General features: G+C 39.3%; 1 pseudogene; it reads left to right on the forward strand.

The window, feature by feature from the left end:
- Positions 1 to 12,902: 12,902 nt before the first annotated feature.
- LOC102134769 (60 kDa heat shock protein, mitochondrial-like) lies at positions 12,903 to 20,587 on the forward strand (annotated as a pseudogene).
- The last annotated feature ends 272 nt before the right edge of the window (positions 20,588 to 20,859 follow it).

Here is a 20,859-nt window from a genome sequence, read left to right on the forward strand (position 1 = left end):
ATGGTAGGTCTATGATTTAGTAGAAAGAAAAGAAAATGTATTCATTGGGAACTCCCATGCCACCTAGCAAGTTTAATTTTCTTGGGTTAAGCGTGTACCCACAAACAGAAACACTCACACACATGCATACATGTGCACACACACACACCCCAAAGCATTTATTAGCTCCTTAGAAGCTGTATTATGTGTCTGGGCGAGGAGTATTATTTGGTGTGCACATTTGACCCTTCATTGTTATTAGCTGCTCTTTAGCAGAAAGCCTCTCTTTCAGCAGAAAGAGTGAGGATGGCAATAACTATTACTAAGCTAATAATAATTACAAGGACCAAACATGATTATTGATGGCTCCTCCATCTTTCATATGTGTGTGCTCTGGGTAATACTGACATGCTACTCCTGTTATTGGGCATGAACTTTCTGTGACCTATCATTTATCATCATATGAAGTTCAGTCCAGCCTAATAGTTACATTATGTAACAGAGCTTTCTGGTGGTGAAAGGAATCCACTTAAAATACTGATGTGCTAGGGTTTCACATGGAGTGTGGAGTGTTCATTCTCTTTACTTGTAAAAGAGACTTAGAGGAGGCTATCCGGGCATTCACCTTGGAGAAAATTGTTGATGAAGCCAGATAGCGCTGATAAAGTATCATTTTGGGAATCACTCCAAGCCTGCAATACTGGAGCATACAAGAAAGAGGAACCCCTCAAAGTGTCAGTAATATAACGATCAGAGAAAGGATCTAGAGATTTTCTAGTACATTTTCCCCTCAGTTTTTGGATGATGAGGTTGACAGTCTCAAGGTCACACATCTTAGTCACGCCTTTTTCACCAAACATTGTCAGGGGTGACAGGAAGGACATGACCTATGACCAATGTCTCTGGGACATCTAGGATATCGGTGCCTCTAAGATCACTGCCAAGCCAAGAAGTATGTTTTTTAGGTCCTTCCCTGAAATTATAGTGAAGAGTACATTAATAAGGAAGCAGCTGGCTTTGGGGTGAGGTGCGACTGACTGCTTCCTTGGCATTCAGATCATATAGTAATAGCATATGGGGGTCTTGGATTGGCCTCACAATCCATCAGCGGCTATGTCCCACTCTTCTATGGAGATGGATGGTACAACAATTGTGCTAGTGTGTTTGGGTGAATGCACTGTCACCAGAAGACCGATGGAACCTATTGAAACTACACATATATGAAGATGGCTTTTTTGGGTGGCTGTAATCATCACAGAGAAGCCTTTGTGTTGTTTCCCTGGATGCCGGTGTTAGGTAATGTTCTGAAGCTTAGGAAGTTCTTTTATTCCAGCAGGCTTTGAACGTCTAGGTCCCTGAAGTCCAGAGGCCAGAAGCACTTGCCAATGGGTAATTATGTCCCCTTGCTGTGCACAAGCAAGAAAGTAGCAAGCAATTCAGAGGCTGCAGTGCAGAAGGCAAGGCATCTGCATCCCTGAAGTTCATCTTAAGGAGTCTCCTGAAGGCACTCCTGGGCAATCCGGAAGGATGGGAGAGGGGTGCTGAGGATCTAGCCACTGGGAGTAAGACTTCCTACTTAGAAAGCTATTTATTTCCTAGTGCTGGCATAACAAACTGAGTGGCTTCAACAACAGAAATAATCTATTCCTTTATTTTTAAGTGGCAGGTAATAATTGTATATATTTATGGGGCACAATGTGATGTTTTGATATTGTTTACATTGTGTATCATTACACCTGACTAACATCCATCACCCCACATACTTATCATTTTTTGTGTGTGGTAGAAACATGTAAAATCTACTTTTTTAGCAATTTTGAAATTGATAATACATTAGTTTTTTTTTAACTTTTTAAAAATTATACTTTAAGTTCTGGGATACGTGTGCAGAACATGCAGGTTTGTTACATAGGTATACACGTGCCATGGTGGTTTGCTGAACCCATCAACCCGTCATCTACATTAGGTATTTCTCCTAATGATATCCCCTTGCTCCCCATCCATGAGAGGCCCTGGTGTGTGATGTTCCTCTCCCTGTGTCCATGTATTCTCATTGCTCAACTCCCACATATGAGTGAGAACATGCGGTATTTGGTTTTCTGTTCTTGTGTTAGTTTGCTGAGAATGATGGCTTCCAGTTTCATCCATGTCCCTGTAAAGGACATGAACTCATCCTTTTTAAAAAAAAAAATTATTACACTTTAAGTTCTAGGGTACATGTGCACAACATGCAATTTTGTTACATAGGTATATATGTGCCATGTTGGTTTGCTGCACCCATCAACTCATCATTTACATTAGGTATTTCTCCTAATGCTCTCCCTCCCCCAGGCCCCCAACCCCCAACCAGCCCGGGTGTGTGATGTTCCCCACCCTGTGTCCATGTGTCCTCATTGTTCAACTCCCACCTATGAGTGAGAATATGCGGTGTTTGGTTTTCTATCCTTGTGATAGTTTGCTTAGAATGGAACTCATCCTTTTTAATGGCTGCATAGTATTCCATGTTGTATATGTGCCACATTTCCTTTATCCAATCTATCACTGATGGTCATTTGGGTTGGTTCCAAGTCTTTGCTATTGTGAACAGTGCTGCAATAAACATATGTGTGCATGTGTCTTTAAAGTAGAATGATTTCTAATCCTTTGTGTATATCCCCAGTAACTGGATTGCTGGGTCAAATGGTATTTCTGGTTCTAGATCCTTGAGGAATATTATGGGCGCCATGATGTGTAATAGATTTTTAAAATTTATTCCTCCTAACTGAATCTTTGTATTCTTTGAACAACATCTCCCCATCGCCTTCCATCCCACAGCCTCTGGTAACCACAGTTCTATTTTCTACTTCTAAGAGTTTGACTTTTTTAGATTCTACATATAAGTGAGATCATGCAATATTTGTATTTGTATGCCTGACTTATTTGTTTTAGCATAATATCCTTCAAGTTCATCCATAAAACAACAGAAACGTATTGTCTCACAGTTCTGCAGGCTAGAAGTCTGAGATTAAAGTATCAGGAAGGTTGGTTCGTTCTGTGAAGGAAGGATCTGTCCCAGGCCTCTCTCCTTGATGTGAAGACAGCCATCTCCTTCCGTGACTCTTCATGTCACCTTCCCTCTATGTGTGCGCCCACATTTTCCCTTTTTCCTAAGGACTAGCCATTTAAGATTAGGGTCTCCCACTTCCAGTGGCCTCATTTTAACTTGGTTACTTCCCTAAAGACCCTATGTCCAAATAAGGTTACATTCTAAGTTACTGGGAGCTAGAATTTCAAAATATGTGGGCAAGAGGGATGCAATTCAATCCATAACAGGAACCTTGCCCTGGCATCTCTGAGGTTCATTTCTATGACTGATGGCCAGAGGCTGTGTTTGGATTCCACAGACATTCTTGAATGTGTGTGTGCATGTGTGTGTGTGAGTGTATGTCTGTGCATGTGTGTGTGCACCTGGATGTGCATGAGCTGACTTCTTCCTTAGGATGGGGTTCACACGCAGTCTGTATTCTTCCACAACTTTCACCCATCTGAAAGCAAATCAGTTTCCTTTTTAAAAATGGAAAAATATATCTCTTTCTCCATGTCCTCTTAACGTCCCCCACCCTGCACTCTCCTTTTCCTTCTTAGTACGTGTCTTAGGCCATTCAGGCTACCATAATAAAATACTATAAACTGTGTAATCATTCACAACAGAAATGTATTTCTTACAGTTCTGGAGTCTAGAAAGGCCAAGATCAGGAAGCCAGCAGATTGCAAGTCTAGTGAGGGCCTCCTTCCTAGTTTATAGGTGCTGCCTTCTTGCTGTGTCCACACATGGTGAAAGGGGCTATCTCCCTGGGGTCCCTTTTGGCACTAATCCCATTTGTGACCTAATCACCTCCTCAAAGCCCCCCTCACAATACCATCACTTTGGGGGATTATGACTTCAACATAGGAATTTGGGGGGACACAAATGTTCAGACCACAGCATCACCTCTTTTCTCTGACTTCCCTCACTTGCTTTTATTAATTTATTTATTTTTATTTTTTATTTTTATTTTTTTTAAACAGTCTCACTCCATCACCCAGGCTGGAGTACAGTGGCATGATCTCAGCTTACCGCTGCCTCCACCTCCCGGGTTCAAGCAATTCTTATGCTTCAGAGTCCTGAGTAGCTGGGACTACAGGCGTGCGCCACCACGCCCGGATACTTTTTGCAATTTTAGTAGAGATGGGGTTTCACCATGTTGGCCAGGCTGGTCTCAAACTCCTGACCTCAGATGATCTGCCCTTCCTGGCCTCCCAAAGTGCTGGGATTACAGGCATGAGCCACCACACCTGGCCTCCTTATATATCCACATTGTGCTGTTTGTGTATTGATTATTTCACTGTCCTTCATATTCCTTCTTTCATCATCATAATTAATTTTTAAATGTTTTGTTTCTTCATTTACCAACATTACATTCCTATTGGCTCAGATAGTTTTCTTCTGATTTCACTCTCCCTTAAGTATTTTTGTTTTTCCTCCATGGGTCTCAGAAAGGCTGAAGCAAAGACCTGAAAAATGTTTATTCATTTATGTTATTGGATTGTGAAATTTTTATTCTTTCTACTGGAATGTTGTCTGTCCTAGGTTTTAATTATCCAGAGAGTAGCCTCCCAGTATGTGTAGATTACTCGTTAACAAATGCATTTTGTTAATGGTTTGAAGTCTTGAGGATTTTGAAAAGAACCTTAAAACAAGTTTAGAAAGAGGATGTTTCATCCTGAGACTTCTTTGAGTTCACCCATGATTAGAGTTGAAAACATAGATACCACAGACTTGCTTGACTTCCAGAGAAAGGCTATCTTCATGTCATGATATTATTAGAAAAAAGCAGAACTAATTGTTGGATTTTTCTCATCCATTATTTTCCCTCCTGTCTCTCCTTTTCAGCTCCCAAAGCTAGTGTTCCATGATACATTGCTGGTAAATATTTAATTGCCATTCTCAGAAATGTGTTTTGCATTTTCACATTACCCTCCTCCTCATGGTGATGAAAGACAAGATGGGTAATATATGTGTGCCTGTGTCAGTGAGTGTGTACTCTAGGTATTGTCTTTATCATAAAAGATAATATATACATTAGATTTCCTGTAATGGAGAACTTCCTCGCCTGCTTCTTAATGAGAGGTGCTGATGTGAAATGACCCTAGCTTTCCTAAACACACAGCAATCTAATTTGAACCTGTATGCCAATTACAGGCCTCAGTGGAGCACTTTATGGTGAAACAATCACGTCACAATAGGATTAGAACACTATGCCCCAGGACCGCAAGGGAAGCCAGCCTGGGCATAACTGCAGGTTTATTCCTCTAAATTGTCTGTAAACAGCATTGATAGCCACCTTGGTGCCACCTTGGTATTGTTTCTATAAATCCTCCATAGAAACAATCTAAAATTAATAGACAACGAGTCAGTAATGGCCTGTTAGTTCCCAACACAGGGTTGCGCCACTGAACTGCCTCATGAATACCACTCATAGGGACTGATCTTCGGTAAACATTCACAAACGGCAGAGCAGACGGGCTCTATGACAACAATCAGGTTAGAGAGTCTGAGAAATCATTGTGAATGGTGCCTTCCCCCCGATCTTTCCATGCAAAAATTAGCTTCAGAACGGAATCGTTTTAGTTCTCTTAGTAAGTTTAGACAGTCATATACTTTCCAGAGTCTCTTCAATTTCAATAAGAATTTTTTTTGCAGTTACCTGACAATGCTAACTGCTTTTGACTAATGTAAAGAAAGCTAAAATTGTTATGTCTTGATCATGAGGGCAGGCTTGAAGAAGAAGATGAGACATGTAGAAGTCAAGCCACTAGACTGGAAATTAATCACCAGGTTGTGCTGGTAGAGTAGAAGCAACTACAGGATGTACAGCAGATGATCATTGTGATGTGGCAATACTAAAGGGCCAATTATATACTCTTGTAAGTTAAATCCAAGTAGAGTAAAATTGTGCCATTAAACTCTAAAGAAGTATTAGTTATTGTTCCCAATATAGTATAAAATCCCTGATATCAAACCTCACTTTTTCTTTCATATATAGAAATAAAAGTAAAATATTTCATTTGCCCTGCTTAATATTTTTCTTCATTTTGGCTATTTACAGACATTCAATGTTTTGTTTTTTTGTCTGAACAGGCTAAAATAGCTTAGCAAAATAGAGCTACTATTCCCTATTTGTTAATGAGCTGCCTAAAACTATTTCTGTGTTCTTTATTTAGTGATGTCGGTTGAATACAAGAAGTATTTTTAACTAGAAGAGAATTTATGAAACAATATATCTTGGGGAAAATGACATTCCATATTTCCTAGATTGTTGTCATTTGGGTCTCTGATGATGGTTAGAGGTTTTTAAGAGCACTCCTGCTTAGGTTTAGGTGTAGTGGCTTTTCTACCACCCAGGCAGAAAAATTAATAATGCTCATTCACTCAGAAAAAACAAAAACAAAAACAAAAAAAACGAGTGCCTTCTGTGTGTTAGTTACCATGGTAGACAGAAGGCCAGTTCTACCTCAAGAATGGTACAGACTTTTGGCCATTCAAGAGTTGGGAGCATTTAGTTAATTCAGATTAAAAACAAAAGCAAAAACACAAATGAAAAGCGTATTTTCTGCTTGAGAGTGAGAGTACAGCTTGGGTTGGAGTGATAACTCAGCTCCGTACTGTCCTGTGTGGAAGCAGCAGGTTTTAACTCAGGCTGCCATAACAAAATACCACAGAAAAGGCAGCTTAAACAACAGAAATTTACTTTCTCACAGCTCTGGAGTCTGGAAATCTGAGTTCAGGGTGCCAACATGGTGAGATTCCGGTGGAGGATCTTTTCCTGTTTTTTTGACTTCTAATTTTTCACTGTGTCCTCCCATGGCCTTTCCTTGGTGTGTGTGCAAGGGGAGAGAAAGCGATCTCACTCTCTTCCTCTTCTAATAAGGCCACCAATGCTGTAGGATTAGGAGTCCACCTTTTGGATCTCATTTAAACTTATTTATCTCTTAAAAACCCCATCTCCAAATACAGTCATATTAGGGGTTAGGGCTTCAACATATGAATTTTGGAGAGACACAACTCAATCCATAGCAGTGTATCACTTATTTCAAACTGTAGGTGAAATTTATTTCAATAGAAGATTTCCAACAGAAGCCAATTATTCATGCGTTAAAAAAAAAAAAGAGGGCTATAGTGTCCCCAAAATAGCACTTAGTTGGAAGTCAAAGATCTGAATTTGAGGACTCGTTGGGACATTTGCTGGCTGTGTAAAGTTGGGCATTCTAGACCCAACATAGTCAAAATAGATACCTTAGTTTTATCTTACACATGTACATTTCTTTCACTTAATAATGAACACAATATTCTCCAGCAGCTAAGGTGGAAAACCTGTTTTTGTTCATTGTTTTCCTTCTGAGAGCCCTAAATTCACTCAGTTGCCATGTCCTGTTGGTTCTATATGTGACAGATCTTCTCCATCTACCACCCTTGCGTCCCCGCCACCCTGTGTCACACATTGCCTCTACATTATTGAAGGCTAGTGTGATCTCAAACTGGACAATAATGGCTTCCTCACATCCTACCACCAATCTTTTTCCACAGGTCTGGTGATGTCCTTGCCTATTGAAAAATGTTCAACCAGTTCCCCATTTATATAAAGAACAAAGTCCAAACCTGACATCCCAAGTCTTCTAATAGTTGTCTCCAGCTCAGATTCCTCACTTGGGTTCTCACAACTCTTCTTCCAACTGCTATCGCCCCAGCAAACTCAGCTCATCACCACTTGATACACTGTTTTTGCCCCTCCTTGGAGCTGCCACGATTTACCGTTGTTGTACTCGTTCCCGCTGTAGTCATTCAACATTCAATAAACATATGTTAGTGCTGTTTCAGCTCCTGTCTTAGGTGCTGAGGTTGTACAAAGGGATTGGACCTGGTCCTTTCAGACTTCATTGTCTAGTGAAACAGAGATAGACATGCAAACCAATAGTTACAATTTAATATGGTAGATAAGAGCTCAAAGCTGTAACACTTGTCATATCCATCCCCACAGGTCTGTATCTTACTCATCCAGTCCTATTTCACATGCTACTTAATCTCTTATTCCCTTCTCTTATTTCCATGGCACTTATCTGTGCTTTTCTTGTAATCTTAATCACTCTTGTCTGTTTTAAATGCTTGTGTTCTCAAGTCTTGTTTTGCTCAATTAGACTTTAAGCTTCTTGCAAGCAATATTCATGTTCCGTATTAACCTTTGTGTTTCCGTAGTGCCTAATACAGAATTTTATCTAGTCCTCATGAATGTGCTGACAAAAATAATTCCTGAGTTTGTGAAATCACACATTAAGACAGTGGACCCTTTAAATAAAACCACTTCCTTTGAATAATATGAAAACTTTGTTGTTTCATCAGGTTTTAGCTTACTAATTTCGCTAAATAAAAGCCTGATTAGAGGTGTAGAAACATGCATTTCAAAATTAATTCCAAAGGTTGAACATTGCATACAAAACAGTACATGAAACAGTAATTATTACTAATATGTTCTAAGCATTAAAAATAGATTTGATTATGATACTCTTTGAAGTGTTTCTGGAGAGTATACAAGAAAAATAAAAGACTCTGGAGGCAAAGTTATATTCGTTAAAGATATAAAAAAAGGAAATATAACTTTTAACAAATATTTCCTACATTAAAGGAGTGTCAGCCCTTAGGAGTTTTTGTGGTTTTACTTGCAAATGTTATTCACTTTGTATTTTAAATTAGAATTTTCCCTTATAAAATCCTTCTCAAAAAAAGGAAAAGGTTAATCTATACTCTCAGAAATATAAAATGATTGTTTATTACTTGTTTGACTGATACTGTAATAATTGTGAATAAGAACACAGTGAACTGGCACTATTTTTTTGGTAGAGAGACTTAGTATATATTCAAAACATTCCCATTTCATTCAGATAACTGACATAGACTTTCATAGCAACTCAGCTAAACAGTAACATATAATTACATGTTTTTTGTTTTTAAATTTAGTTTTAATATGTTAATTAACTAATTAGCTTATTTTTGAGACAGAGTCTCATTCTGTCATCTGGGCTGGAGTGCAGTGGTGCAATCTCAGCTCACTGCAGTCTTGACCTCCTGGGCTCAAGTGATCCTCCCGCTTCAGCCTCCTGAATAGCTGGAACTATACGTGTGTGCCACCATGCCCAGCTAACTCTTTAGTTTTTGAGGAGACAGGGTCTCACTATATTTCCCAAGCTGGTCTTGAACTCCTGGACTCAAGTGATTTTCCCACCTCAGCCTCCCAAAGGGCTGGGATTACAGTTCTGGGCCACTGCACCCAGCCTCTCTTTAGCAGATAAAAGGGGATATACATACATACATACATACATACATACATACATACATATGTGTGTGTGTGTGTGTGCATATGTGTGTGTGTATATATATAGAGTCAATTTTGTAACTCACAAGGTTATTGTAAAACTTAGAAAGGCTAAATTTAGAAATTTTGAAATTTTAGAAAAACATTTAAACGTATGGAAAATAGAAAGATTTAAAATGTTGGCATAAGTCCTCCCAGTCTTGTTTTTTTCTGTATGTTAAAAAAATTGCATAATGAATTTTATCTTCCTTCCTCTTTTCTGTTTTCTTTTTCAATATTTACTAGTGCTGCAAGGAATAGTGAGAGATGTTGATGTCTGGGACACAATATAAAGAAACTATACAAGGAATTTCACTGGTCTTTTTTTCCTGCCATCTCACATTTGATGTTCTCCAGGCTTCTGTGTTTGACAAACATCTGTGAAAAGTAATGTATGTGCTCAACTCTATGCTGATCTCTAGGTCTAGAATGATAAGACAATGTCCCTGCATTCAAGAATCTTGAGGGACTGTCAAAAATCAAGTGCCATGTGGCGACTGTTGCTTAAGGTCATATGGCAGAGCAGTGCACACAGGAAGAAGTAGTCAGTTCTTGTGATTTCAGATCGTCTTGTGGCCTCACATAAGCTAAATGATCTCATCTATTTTGCTAACCTCAAAGCTGTTTTGTTAATATTTACTTGCCACTTGAGCCAACACTAATGTCCCAAAGTGAGGGGAAAAAATTACAGATAACCTAGGTTAAAACATGCTTGGGACTGACTATTCTGAAAGGGACGTGATCATAGGACATAACTGCCCTTATTCTTCTAGCTCATGCAGGCTCAAACACAGGGCTGTTTGATGAACTCAGGTCCCAAGCACAGATACTGGAGAGACATAAATACTTCTTACAATGAAATATACTCATTAGGAATTACAAATGATTGTTTTCAGTGACACTGTTTATCACATATTGTTCATCATTCCTTCTCCTTCTGCCACTTTTATAAGACGCTGATCACACTCTGCAGGAAGGTACTATGTCTTGTTTATCATGTGCTCCTTACCCCATACTAAATGCCCAATATGTGTTTGTTGACTTGAATGAAACCAACCTAAATTATAACTGAGTTTTTAAAATGTGATCCATGTTGAAAACTTGGCAATATAAATCTAAGTGTGGAAGTGAAAGCATTTCATTTTGAATATTGCAATGACTTTTTTCAATTCTTTGAGGACAGAGGCTATGTCCTCTTCATCTTTGCATTTTCAGTGACTAAAATATTACTGAGTGCATAGGGGGTACTTACCTAATGCTCGCTGAACTAAGTTAAATAGAATTGAATTTTCTTTGCTACTCTATAGCAAATCATTAGTACCTGAGCAGGCTTCTACTTCATGCAAACTATTCGCAGATCTTTACTGTCTATTCTCCTATTTTTAGAAGAAAGCAAATAAATTGACTATGCAGTAATTTCCTCAGTTTTCCCCCATCTAACCTATATTAGATAACTTCTAGATGTGCCTCGTTCTCAGCATCAGCACAGATCTTATCTTGGTATCATTCTAGGAGTTTGAGTTTTAAATTATTTATTTTAAGGGAGTAAAATATTTACATTAATAAAAGTATTTGTTAGAAATGAAGGAGGCTCTCACTTACAGAACAAGGAGGTAACCCCCCAGACACAAACATAAAAGTCTCACAGGCTGAACTTAGCTGAAAGCCCTGTTGATGAGCTTTAAGGGAATTTGAAACTTGGTATAATAAAATCACACCCCTGAGTTTTGCAGGAATGATTGCTGCACTGTAATATGTATTGTACTTAGATACTTAGATTAAAGATATATTTTTATTTTTATTTTGTTATCAATTATGCATCCAGAAGAGGAATTTTACTACTAATGGAACCGTTGAAATAGATACCTAAAGGAGTGGATGCATCCGTTTATTTCTTGTCAGGTTCTATATTAGGCTTTCCAAAGCACATTTGAGTATTTGTCTACTATTGTTATTGTTGTGGAGTAGTGTACCTTGGGGAAATCTGTAAAGGAGAATGAATAAGTCTGAATTCTATACCTGATTCTGCCTTTTCTTGCTGTATGTTTTTAGACAAGTAATCTTATACCAGCACCTGGTCCGTTCCGCAATAGGGGAATACTTCATTTAGATTTTCATACCTAAAACATTACCTTATTTTAAAGTAACACTATCAGTTTTTTTAACAGAGGCATAATTTTATCTTCATATAAGTTACTAGGCTGGACATATAGTTGAGAAAATAGAGGTACTTTTTGCTCAAGGCTTAAAAGCTGTGCAATGGTAGAACTGGCATTAATAATTGGCTTCGGAACATTTGTAGTCAAGGTACTTTTCTCTTGCTTTGTAATTGAGCAACTTGAGATTTATGAGTGAATGAAATGCCTAACTTCTGGAAGGACTCAATATCTAATTTCAAAAGAAATGATTTCAAAACATTTCAGCTCTTGAAAAGGCAAATGAAGAATTAGGGTAGTGGTTCTCAAAGTGAGGTCTCCAGACAAACAGCAGCAGCATTACCTGACAACTGGTCATTGGTAAGAAATTACCTGACAACTGGTAAGAACTGACGTTCTCTGTTCCCACGCAAGACCCACTGCATCAGAAACTCTGGGGGTAAGGTCCAGCAAACTGATTTAACAAGCCCTCCTGTCCTCTAGGTGATTCTGATGCCTGCTCAAATTTCTGAAGCACTGCAAATTTCCGAAGCACTGCAAATTTCTGAAGCACTGCAAATTTCTGAAGCACTGCAAATTTCTGAAGCACTGCAAATTTCCGAAGCACTGCAAATTTCCGAAGCACTGCTAGGCATAGAAAAACACCTTAGACCCTGTAAAAGGGTGAAAGTGCTTTAGAATTTATTTCCAGCCCTGTGATGACGAATGTAGAGGTCAACTATGGGAGAAAGTACCACTTCCAGGCCCAGATCAGATCAAAAGCAGGATGGGGCCTTTAAGAACCAGTAGCCCCTGGGGACTCTAGGACCAGCAGAGAGCACCCAGCTTTTCTGAGAAATTTCGGGACATTGGAGGTCTTCAGGTTGTACACTTAGCATTTGCAATTTGAATGTGGAGGTGTTGCTATAATCAGAGTCTGTTTTGGATTGGAAGCTGTTGGGGATTTAATCTTTCTCATCTGAGGCCTAGACATGGACTTCACTTGAGGTTCTCACTAAACAATAACTCACATTGTTCTGGAATTCTCACATAACAATAAGTACACTGAACTCATTCAAGTTCAAGTATAACAGAGTAAAGATGTGGTATAAGTTACTACATCTCAAATAGGATCAGACAGCAACATTTTTGTGGCTTCAAAAGCAGCACCATTTGTTTATTAACATTATTTTGCTTAATAAAGCAGTACTCTTAATTATGACAAAATTTAGAAATAATTCTATGGGATGTGATAAAGCTATTTTCACTTTGAATTTTAAAAAAATGGGCCCTACACTCTCTCCTTCCCTCACCACCAATGACCTGTCTCACTGTGCATACGCCCTGCTGCAGCCCTGCAGAAATGCTTCAACTACCCACAATTTTTTTTTTTTTGCCAAATAAGACTGGAGTCCAGGGTACTGAAGCCTCATCTTCCTCAGGCTGATGCCAAAGATGTAAAATTTGGTGCAGATGCCCAAACCTTAAAGCTTCAAGGTGTAAGCCTTTTAGCCAATTCTCTAGCCATTACAATAGGGCCAAAGGGAAGAACCGTGATTATTGAAGAAAGCTGAGGAAGTTCCAAAGTAAAAAAAAAAAGATGGTGTGACTGTTGCAAAGTCAATTGACTTAAAGGATAAATATAAAAATATTGGAGCTAAACTTGTTAAAATGTTGCCAATAATACAAATAAAGAAGCTGTGGATGGTATCACCACTGCTACCATACTGGCATGCTCTAAAGCTGCTGGGAAGCTCGAACTGGGTGGAGCTCACAGCAGCTCAAGGAAACCTGCCTGTCTCTGTAGACTCCACCTCTGGGGACAGGGCACAGTAAACTAAGACACACAGACACCTCTGCACAGACGCAAACGACTCTGTCTGACAGCTTTGAAGAGAGCAGTGGATCTCCCAACACGGAGGTTGAGATCTGAGAAGGGACAGACTCCCTGCTCAAGCGGGTCCCTGACCCCTGAGTAGCCTAACTGGGAGACATCCCCCACTAGGGGCAGTCTGACACCCCACACCTCACAGGAAGGAGTACACCCCTGAGAGGAAGCTTCCAAAGCAAGAATCAGACAGGTACACTCGCTGTTCAGAAATATTCTATCTTCTGCAGCCTCTGCTGCTGATACCCAGGCAAACAGGGTCTGGAGTGGACCTCAAGCAATCTCCAACAGACCTACAGCTGAGGGTCCTGACTGTTAGAAGGAAAACTATCAAACAGGAAGGACACCTACACCAAAACCCCATCAGTACATCACCATCATCAAAGACCAGAGGCAGATAAAACCACAAAGATGGGGAAAAAGCAGGGCAGAAAAGCTGGAAATTCAAAAAATAAGAGTGCATCTCCCCCGGCAAAGGAGCGCAGCTCATCGCCAGCAACGGATCAAAGCTGGACGGAGAATGACTTTGACGAGATGAGAGAAGAAGGCTTCAGTCCATCAAATTTCTCAGAGCTAAAGGAGGAGTTACGTACCCAGCGCAAAGAAACTAAAAATCTTGAAAAAAAAGTGGAAGAATTGATGGCTAGAGTAATTAATGCAGAGAAGGTCCTAAACGAAATGAAAGAGATGAAAACCATGACACGAGAAATACGTGACAAATGCACAAGCTTCAGTAACCGACTCGATCAACTGGAAGAAAGAGTATCTGCGATTGAGGATCAAATGAATGAAATGAAGCGAGAAGAGAAACCAAAAGAAAAAAGAAGAAAAAGAAACGAACAAAGCCTGCAAGAAGTATGGGATTATGTAAAAAGACCAAATCTACGTCTGATTGGGGTGCCTGAAAGTGAGGGGGAAAATGGAACCAAGTTGGAAAACACTCTTCAGGATATCATCCAGGAGAACTTCCCCAACCTAGTAGGGCAGGCCAACATTCAAATCCAGGAAATACAGAGAACGCCACAAAGATACTCCTCGAGAAGAGCAACTCCAAGACACATAATTGCCAGATTCACCAAAGTTGAAATGAAGGAAAAAATCTTAAGGGCAGCCAGAGAGAAAGGTCGGGTTACCCACAAAGGGAAGCCCATCAGACTAACAGCAGATCTCTCAGCAGAAACTCTACAAGCCAGAAGAGAGTGGGGGCCAATATTCAACATTCTTAAAGAAAAGAATTTTCAACCCAGAATTTCATATCCAGCCAAACTAAGTTTCATAAGTGAAGGAGAAATAAAATCCTTTACAGATAAGCAAATGCTTAGAGATTTTGTCACCACTAGGCCTGCCTTACAAGAGATCCTGAAGGAAGCACTAAACATGGAAAGGAACAACTGGTACCAGCCATTGCAAAAACATGCCAAAATGTAAAGACCATCGAGGCTAGGAAGAAACTGCATCAACTAACGAGCAAAATAACCAGTTAATATCATAATGGCAGGATCAAGTTCACACATAACAATCTTAACCTTAAATGTAAATGGACTAAATGCTCCAATTAAAAGACACAGACTGGCAAACTGGATCAAGAGTCAAGACCCATCAGTCTGCTGTATTCAGGAGACCCATCTCACACGCAGAGACATACATAGGCTCAAAATAAAGGGATGGAGGAAGATTTACCAAGCAAATGGAGAACAAAAAAAAGCAGGGGTTGCAATACTAGTCTCTGATAAAACAGACTTTAAACCATCAAAGATCAAAAGAGACAAAGAAGGCCATTACATAATGGTAAAGGGATCAATTCAACAGGAAGAGCTAACTATCCTAAATATATATGCACCCAATACAGGAGCACCCAGATTCATAAAGCAAGTCCTTAGAGACTTACAAAGAGACTTAGACTCCCATACAATAATAATGGGAGACTTCAACACTCCACTGTCAACATTAGACAGATCAACGAGACAGAAAGTTAACAAGGATATCCAGGAATTGAACTCATCTCTGCAGCAAGCAGACCTAATAGACATCTATAGAACTCTCCACCCCAAATCAACAGAATATACATTCTTCTCAGCACCACATCATACTTACTCCAAAATTGACCACGTAATTGGAAGTAAAGCACTCCTCAGCAAATGTACAAGAACAGAAATTATAACAAACTGTCTCTCAGACCACAGTGCAATCAAACTAGAACTCAGGACTAAGAAACTCAATCAAAACCGCTCAACTACATGGAAACTGAACAACCTGCTCCTGAATGACTACTGGGTACATAACGAAATGAAGGCAGAAATAAAGATGTTCTTTGAAACCAATGAGAACAAAGATACAACATACCAGAATCTCTGGGACACATTTAAAGCAGTGTGTAGAGGGAAATTTATAGCACTAAATGCCCACAAGAGAAAGCAGGAAAGATCTAAAATTGACACTCTAACATCGCAATTAAAAGAACTAGAGAAGCAAGAGCAAACACATTCGAAAGCTAGCAGAAGGCAAGAAATAACTAAGATCAGAGCAGAACTGAAGGAGATAGAAACACAAAAAACCCTCCAAAAAATCAATGAATCCAGGAGTTGGTTTTTTGAAAAGATCAACAAAATTGACAGACCACTAGCCAGACTAATAAAGAAGAAAAGAGAGAAGAATCAAATCGACGCAATTAAAAATGATCAAGGGGATATCACCACTGACCCCACAGAAATACAAACTACCATCAGAGAATACTATAAACACCTCTACGCAAATAAACTGGAAAATCTAGAAGAAATGGATAGTTTCCTGGACACTTACACTCTTCCAAGACTAAACCAGGAAGAAGTTGAATCCCTGAATAGACCAATAGCAGGCTCTGAAATTGAGGCAACAATTAATAGCCTACCAACCAAAAAAAGTCCAGGACCAGATGGATTCACAGCTGAATTCTACCAGAGGTACAAAGAGGAGTTGGTACCATTCCTTCTGAAACTATTCCAATCAATAGAAAAAGAGGGAATCCTCCCTAACTCATTTTATGAGGCCAACATCATCCTGATACCAAAGCCTGGCAGAGACACAACAAAAAAAGAGAATTTTAGACCAATATCCCTGATGAACATCGATGCAAAAATCCTCAATAAAATACTGGCAAACCGGATTCAGCAACACATCAAAAAGCTTATCCACCATGATCAAGTGGGCTTCATCCCTGGGATGCAAGGCTGGTTCAACATTCGCAAATCAATAAACATAATCCAGCATATAAACAGAACCAAAGACAAGAACCACATGATTATCTCAATTGATGCAGAAAAGGCTTTTGACAAAATTCAACAGCCCTTCATGCTAAAAACGCTCAATAAATTCGGTATTGATGGAACGTACCTCAAAATAATAAGAGCTATTTATGACAAACCCACAGCCAATATCATACTGAACGGGCAAAAACTGGAAAAATTCCCTTTGAAAACTGGCACAAGACAGGGATGCCCTCTCTCACCACTCCTATTCAACATAGTGTTGGAAGTTCTGGCTAGGGCAATCAGGCAAGAGAAAGAAATCAAGGGTATTCAGTTAGGAAAAGAAGAAGTCAAATTGTCCCTGTTTGCAGATGACATGATTGTATATTTAGAAAACCCCATTGTCTCAGCCCAAAATCTCCTTAAGCTGATAAGCAACTTCAGCAAAGTCTCAGGATACAAAATTAATGTGCAAAAATCACAAGCATTCTTATACACCAGTAACAGACAAACAGAGAGCCAAATCAGGAATGAACTTCCATTCACAATTGCTTCAAAGAGAATCAAATACCTAGGAATCCAACTTACAAGGGATGTAAAGGACCTCTTCAAGGAGAACTACAAACCACTGCTCAGTGAAATCAAAGAGGACACAAACAAATGGAAGAACATACCATGCTCATGGATAGGAAGAATCAATATTGTGAAAATGGCCATACTGCCCAAGGTAATTTATAGATTCAATGCCATCCCCATCAAGCTACCAATGAGTTTCTTCACAGAATTGGAAAAAACTGCTTTAAAGTTCATATGGAACCAAAAAAGAGCCCGCATCTCCAAGACAATCCTAAGCCAAAAGAACAAAGCTGGAGGCATCACGCTACCTGACTTCAAACTATACTACAAGGCTACAGTAACCAAAACAGCATGGTACTGGTACCAAAACAGAGATATAGACCAATGGAACAGAACAGAGTCCTCAGAAATAATACCACACATCTACAGCCATCTGATCTTTGACAAACCTGAGAGAAACAAGAAATGGGGAAAGGATTCCCTATTTAATAAATGGTGCTGGGAAAATTGGCTAGCCATAAGTAGAAAGCTGAAACTGGATCCTTTCCTTACTCCTTATACGAAAATTAATTCAAGATGGATTAGAGACTTAAATGTTAGACCTAATACCATAAAAATCCTAGAGGAAAACCTAGGTAGTACCATTCAGGACATAGGCATGGGCAAAGATTTCATGTCTAAAACACCAAAAGCAACAGCAGCAAAAGCCAAAATTGACAAATGGGATCTCATTAAACTAAAGAGCTTCTGCACAGCAAAAGACACTACCATCAGAGTGAACAGGCAACCTACAGAATGGGAGAAAATTTTTGCAATCTACTCATCTGACAAAGGGCTAATATCCAGAACCTACAAAGAACTCAAACAAATTTACAAGAAAAAAACAAACAACCCCATCAAAAAGTGGGCAAAGGACATGAACAGACATTTCTCAAAAGAAGACATTCATACAGCCAACAGACACATGAAAAAATGCTCATCATCACTGGCCATCAGAGAAATGCAAATCAAAACCACCATGAGATACCATCTCACACCAGTTAGAATGGCAATCATTAAAAAGTCAGGAAACAACAGGTGCTGGAGAGGATGTGGAGAAATAGGAACACTTTTACACTGTTGGTGGGATTGTAAACTAGTTCAACCATTATGGAAAACAGTATGGCGATTCCTCAAGGATCTAGAACTAGATGTACCATATGACCCAGCCATCCCATTACTGGGTATATACCCAAAGGATTACAAATTATGCTGCTATAAAGACACATGCACACGTATGTTTATTGCAGCACTATTCACAATAGCAAAGACTTGGAATCAACCCAAATGTCCATCAGTGACAGATTGGATTAAGAAAATGTGGCACATATACACCATGGAATACTATGCAGCCATAAAAAAGGATGAGTTTGAGTCCTTTGTAGGGACTTGGATGCAGCTGGAATCCATCATTCTTAGCAAACTATCACAAGAACAGAAAACCAAACACCGCATGTTCTCACTCATAGGTGGGAACTGAACAATGAGATCACTCGGACTCAGGAAGGGGAACATCACACACCGGGGCCTATCATGGGGAGGGGGGAGGGGGGAGGGATTGCATTGGGAGTTATACCTGATGTAAATGACGAGTTGATGGGTGCAGCACAGCAACATGGCACAAGTATACATATGTAACAAACCTGCACGTTATGCACATGTACCCTACAACTTAAAGTATAATAATAATAAATAAATTAAAAAAAAAAAAAAAAAAAAAAAAAAAAAGAGAAGGTTAGCAAAGGTGCAAACCCAGTGGAAATTGGAAGTGTGTGAGGTTAGATATTGATACTGTAATTGCTGAACTTAGGAAGCAGTCTAAACCTGTGACAACCCCTGAAGAAATTGCTCAGGTTGCTACAGTTTCTGCAAACAGAGACAAAAAAAATTGGCAGCATCATTTCTGGTGCAATGAAAAAGGTTGGAAGAAAGGTTGTGCTCACAGTGAAAGGTGGAAAAACATTGAATGATGAATTAGAAATTATTGAAGGCATGAAGTTTGATTGAGGCTATATTTTTCCATACTTATTAATATATCAAAAGGTCAGAAATGTGAATTCCAGGATGCCTATGTTCTACTGAGTGAAAAGAACATTTCTGGTGTCCAGTCCCTTGTACCTGCTCTTGAAATTGCCAGTGCTCACCTTAAGCCTTTGGTCACAATTGCTGAAGATGTTGATGAAGAAACTCTAAGTATGCTCATCTTGAATAGGCTAAAAGTTGGTCTTCAGGTTGTAGTAGTCAAAATTTCAGGTTTTGGTGACAATAGAACAAGCTTAAAGATGTGGCTATTGCTACTGGTATTGCAGTGTTTGGAGAAGAGGGGTTAACCCTAAATCTTGAAGATGCTCAGCCTCATGACTCAGGAAAATTCAGAGAGGTCATTGTGGTCAAAGATGATGCTATGTTATTAAAAGGTAAAGATGACAAGGCTTAAATTGAAAAATGTATTCAAGAAATCATTGAGTAGTTAGATATCACAACTAGTGAATATGAAAAGAAAAAACTGAATGAATGTCTGGCAAAACTATCAGATGGAGTAGCCATGTTGATGGTTGGTGAGACAAGTGATGTTCAGGTAAAAGAAAAGAAAGACAGAGTTACTGACGTCCTTAATGCTACAAGAGCTGCCATTGAAGATGGCATTGCTCTGCTTCAGTGCGTTCCAGCCTTGGACTTGTTAACTCCAGCTAATGAAGATGTTTTAAATTGTATAGAAATTATTAAAAGAACACTCCTGTAATCCCAGCACTTTGGGAGGCTGAGATGGGCGGATCACAAGGTCAGGAGATTGAGACCATCCTGGCTAACACGGTGAAACCCAGTCTCTACTGAAAAATACAAAAAACTAGGCAGGCGAAGTGGCAGGTGCCTGTAGTCCCAGCTACTCGGGAGGCTGAGGAAGGAGAATGGCGTGAACCCTGGAGGCAGAGCTTGCAGTGAACCGAGATCTGGCCACTGCACTCCAGCCTGGGCGACAGAGCGAGACTCCGTCTCAAAAAAAAAAAAAAAAAAAAAAAAAAAAAAAAAAAAATTCCTTCAATGACCAATGTTAAGAATGCAAGTATTGAAGTATCTTTGATAGTTGAAAAAATTACGTAAGATTCCTCTGAGGTTGGTTATGAGGCTGTGATTGGAGATTCTGCGAATACGGTAGAAAAAGGAGTCACTGACCCCACAAACGTTGTGAGAACTGCTTTACTGCATGCTGCTGGGGTGGCTTCTCTGTTACCTACAGCAGAAGTTGTAGTCATAGAAATTCCTAAAAAAGAGAATCCTGGAATGAGTGCAATAGGTGGAATGGGAGATGGTTTGTTCTAATTCCTAGAATAGTGCTTTACCTTTGTTTTTGAACTGTGACAAGAAGCTCAAAACAGCATTCTTCAACAATAACTTTAGAAGTCAGGTGAAGAAAATGACTGAAGAGAAGGCTGGCTGAAATTTAAGAAAATCACCATAACCATCAGTTACTGGTTTCAGTTGACAATATACAATAATTTACTACTGTCATTGCCCATGCCTACAGATAATTTATTTTGTATTTTTGAATGAAAAAACATTTGTACATTCTTGATATTGGGTGCAAGAGCCAT

Source organism: Macaca fascicularis, chromosome 17, assembly GCF_037993035.2.
Source record: "Macaca fascicularis isolate 582-1 chromosome 17, T2T-MFA8v1.1".
In the NCBI taxonomy this organism is placed as follows: Eukaryota; Metazoa; Chordata; class Mammalia; order Primates; family Cercopithecidae; genus Macaca; species Macaca fascicularis.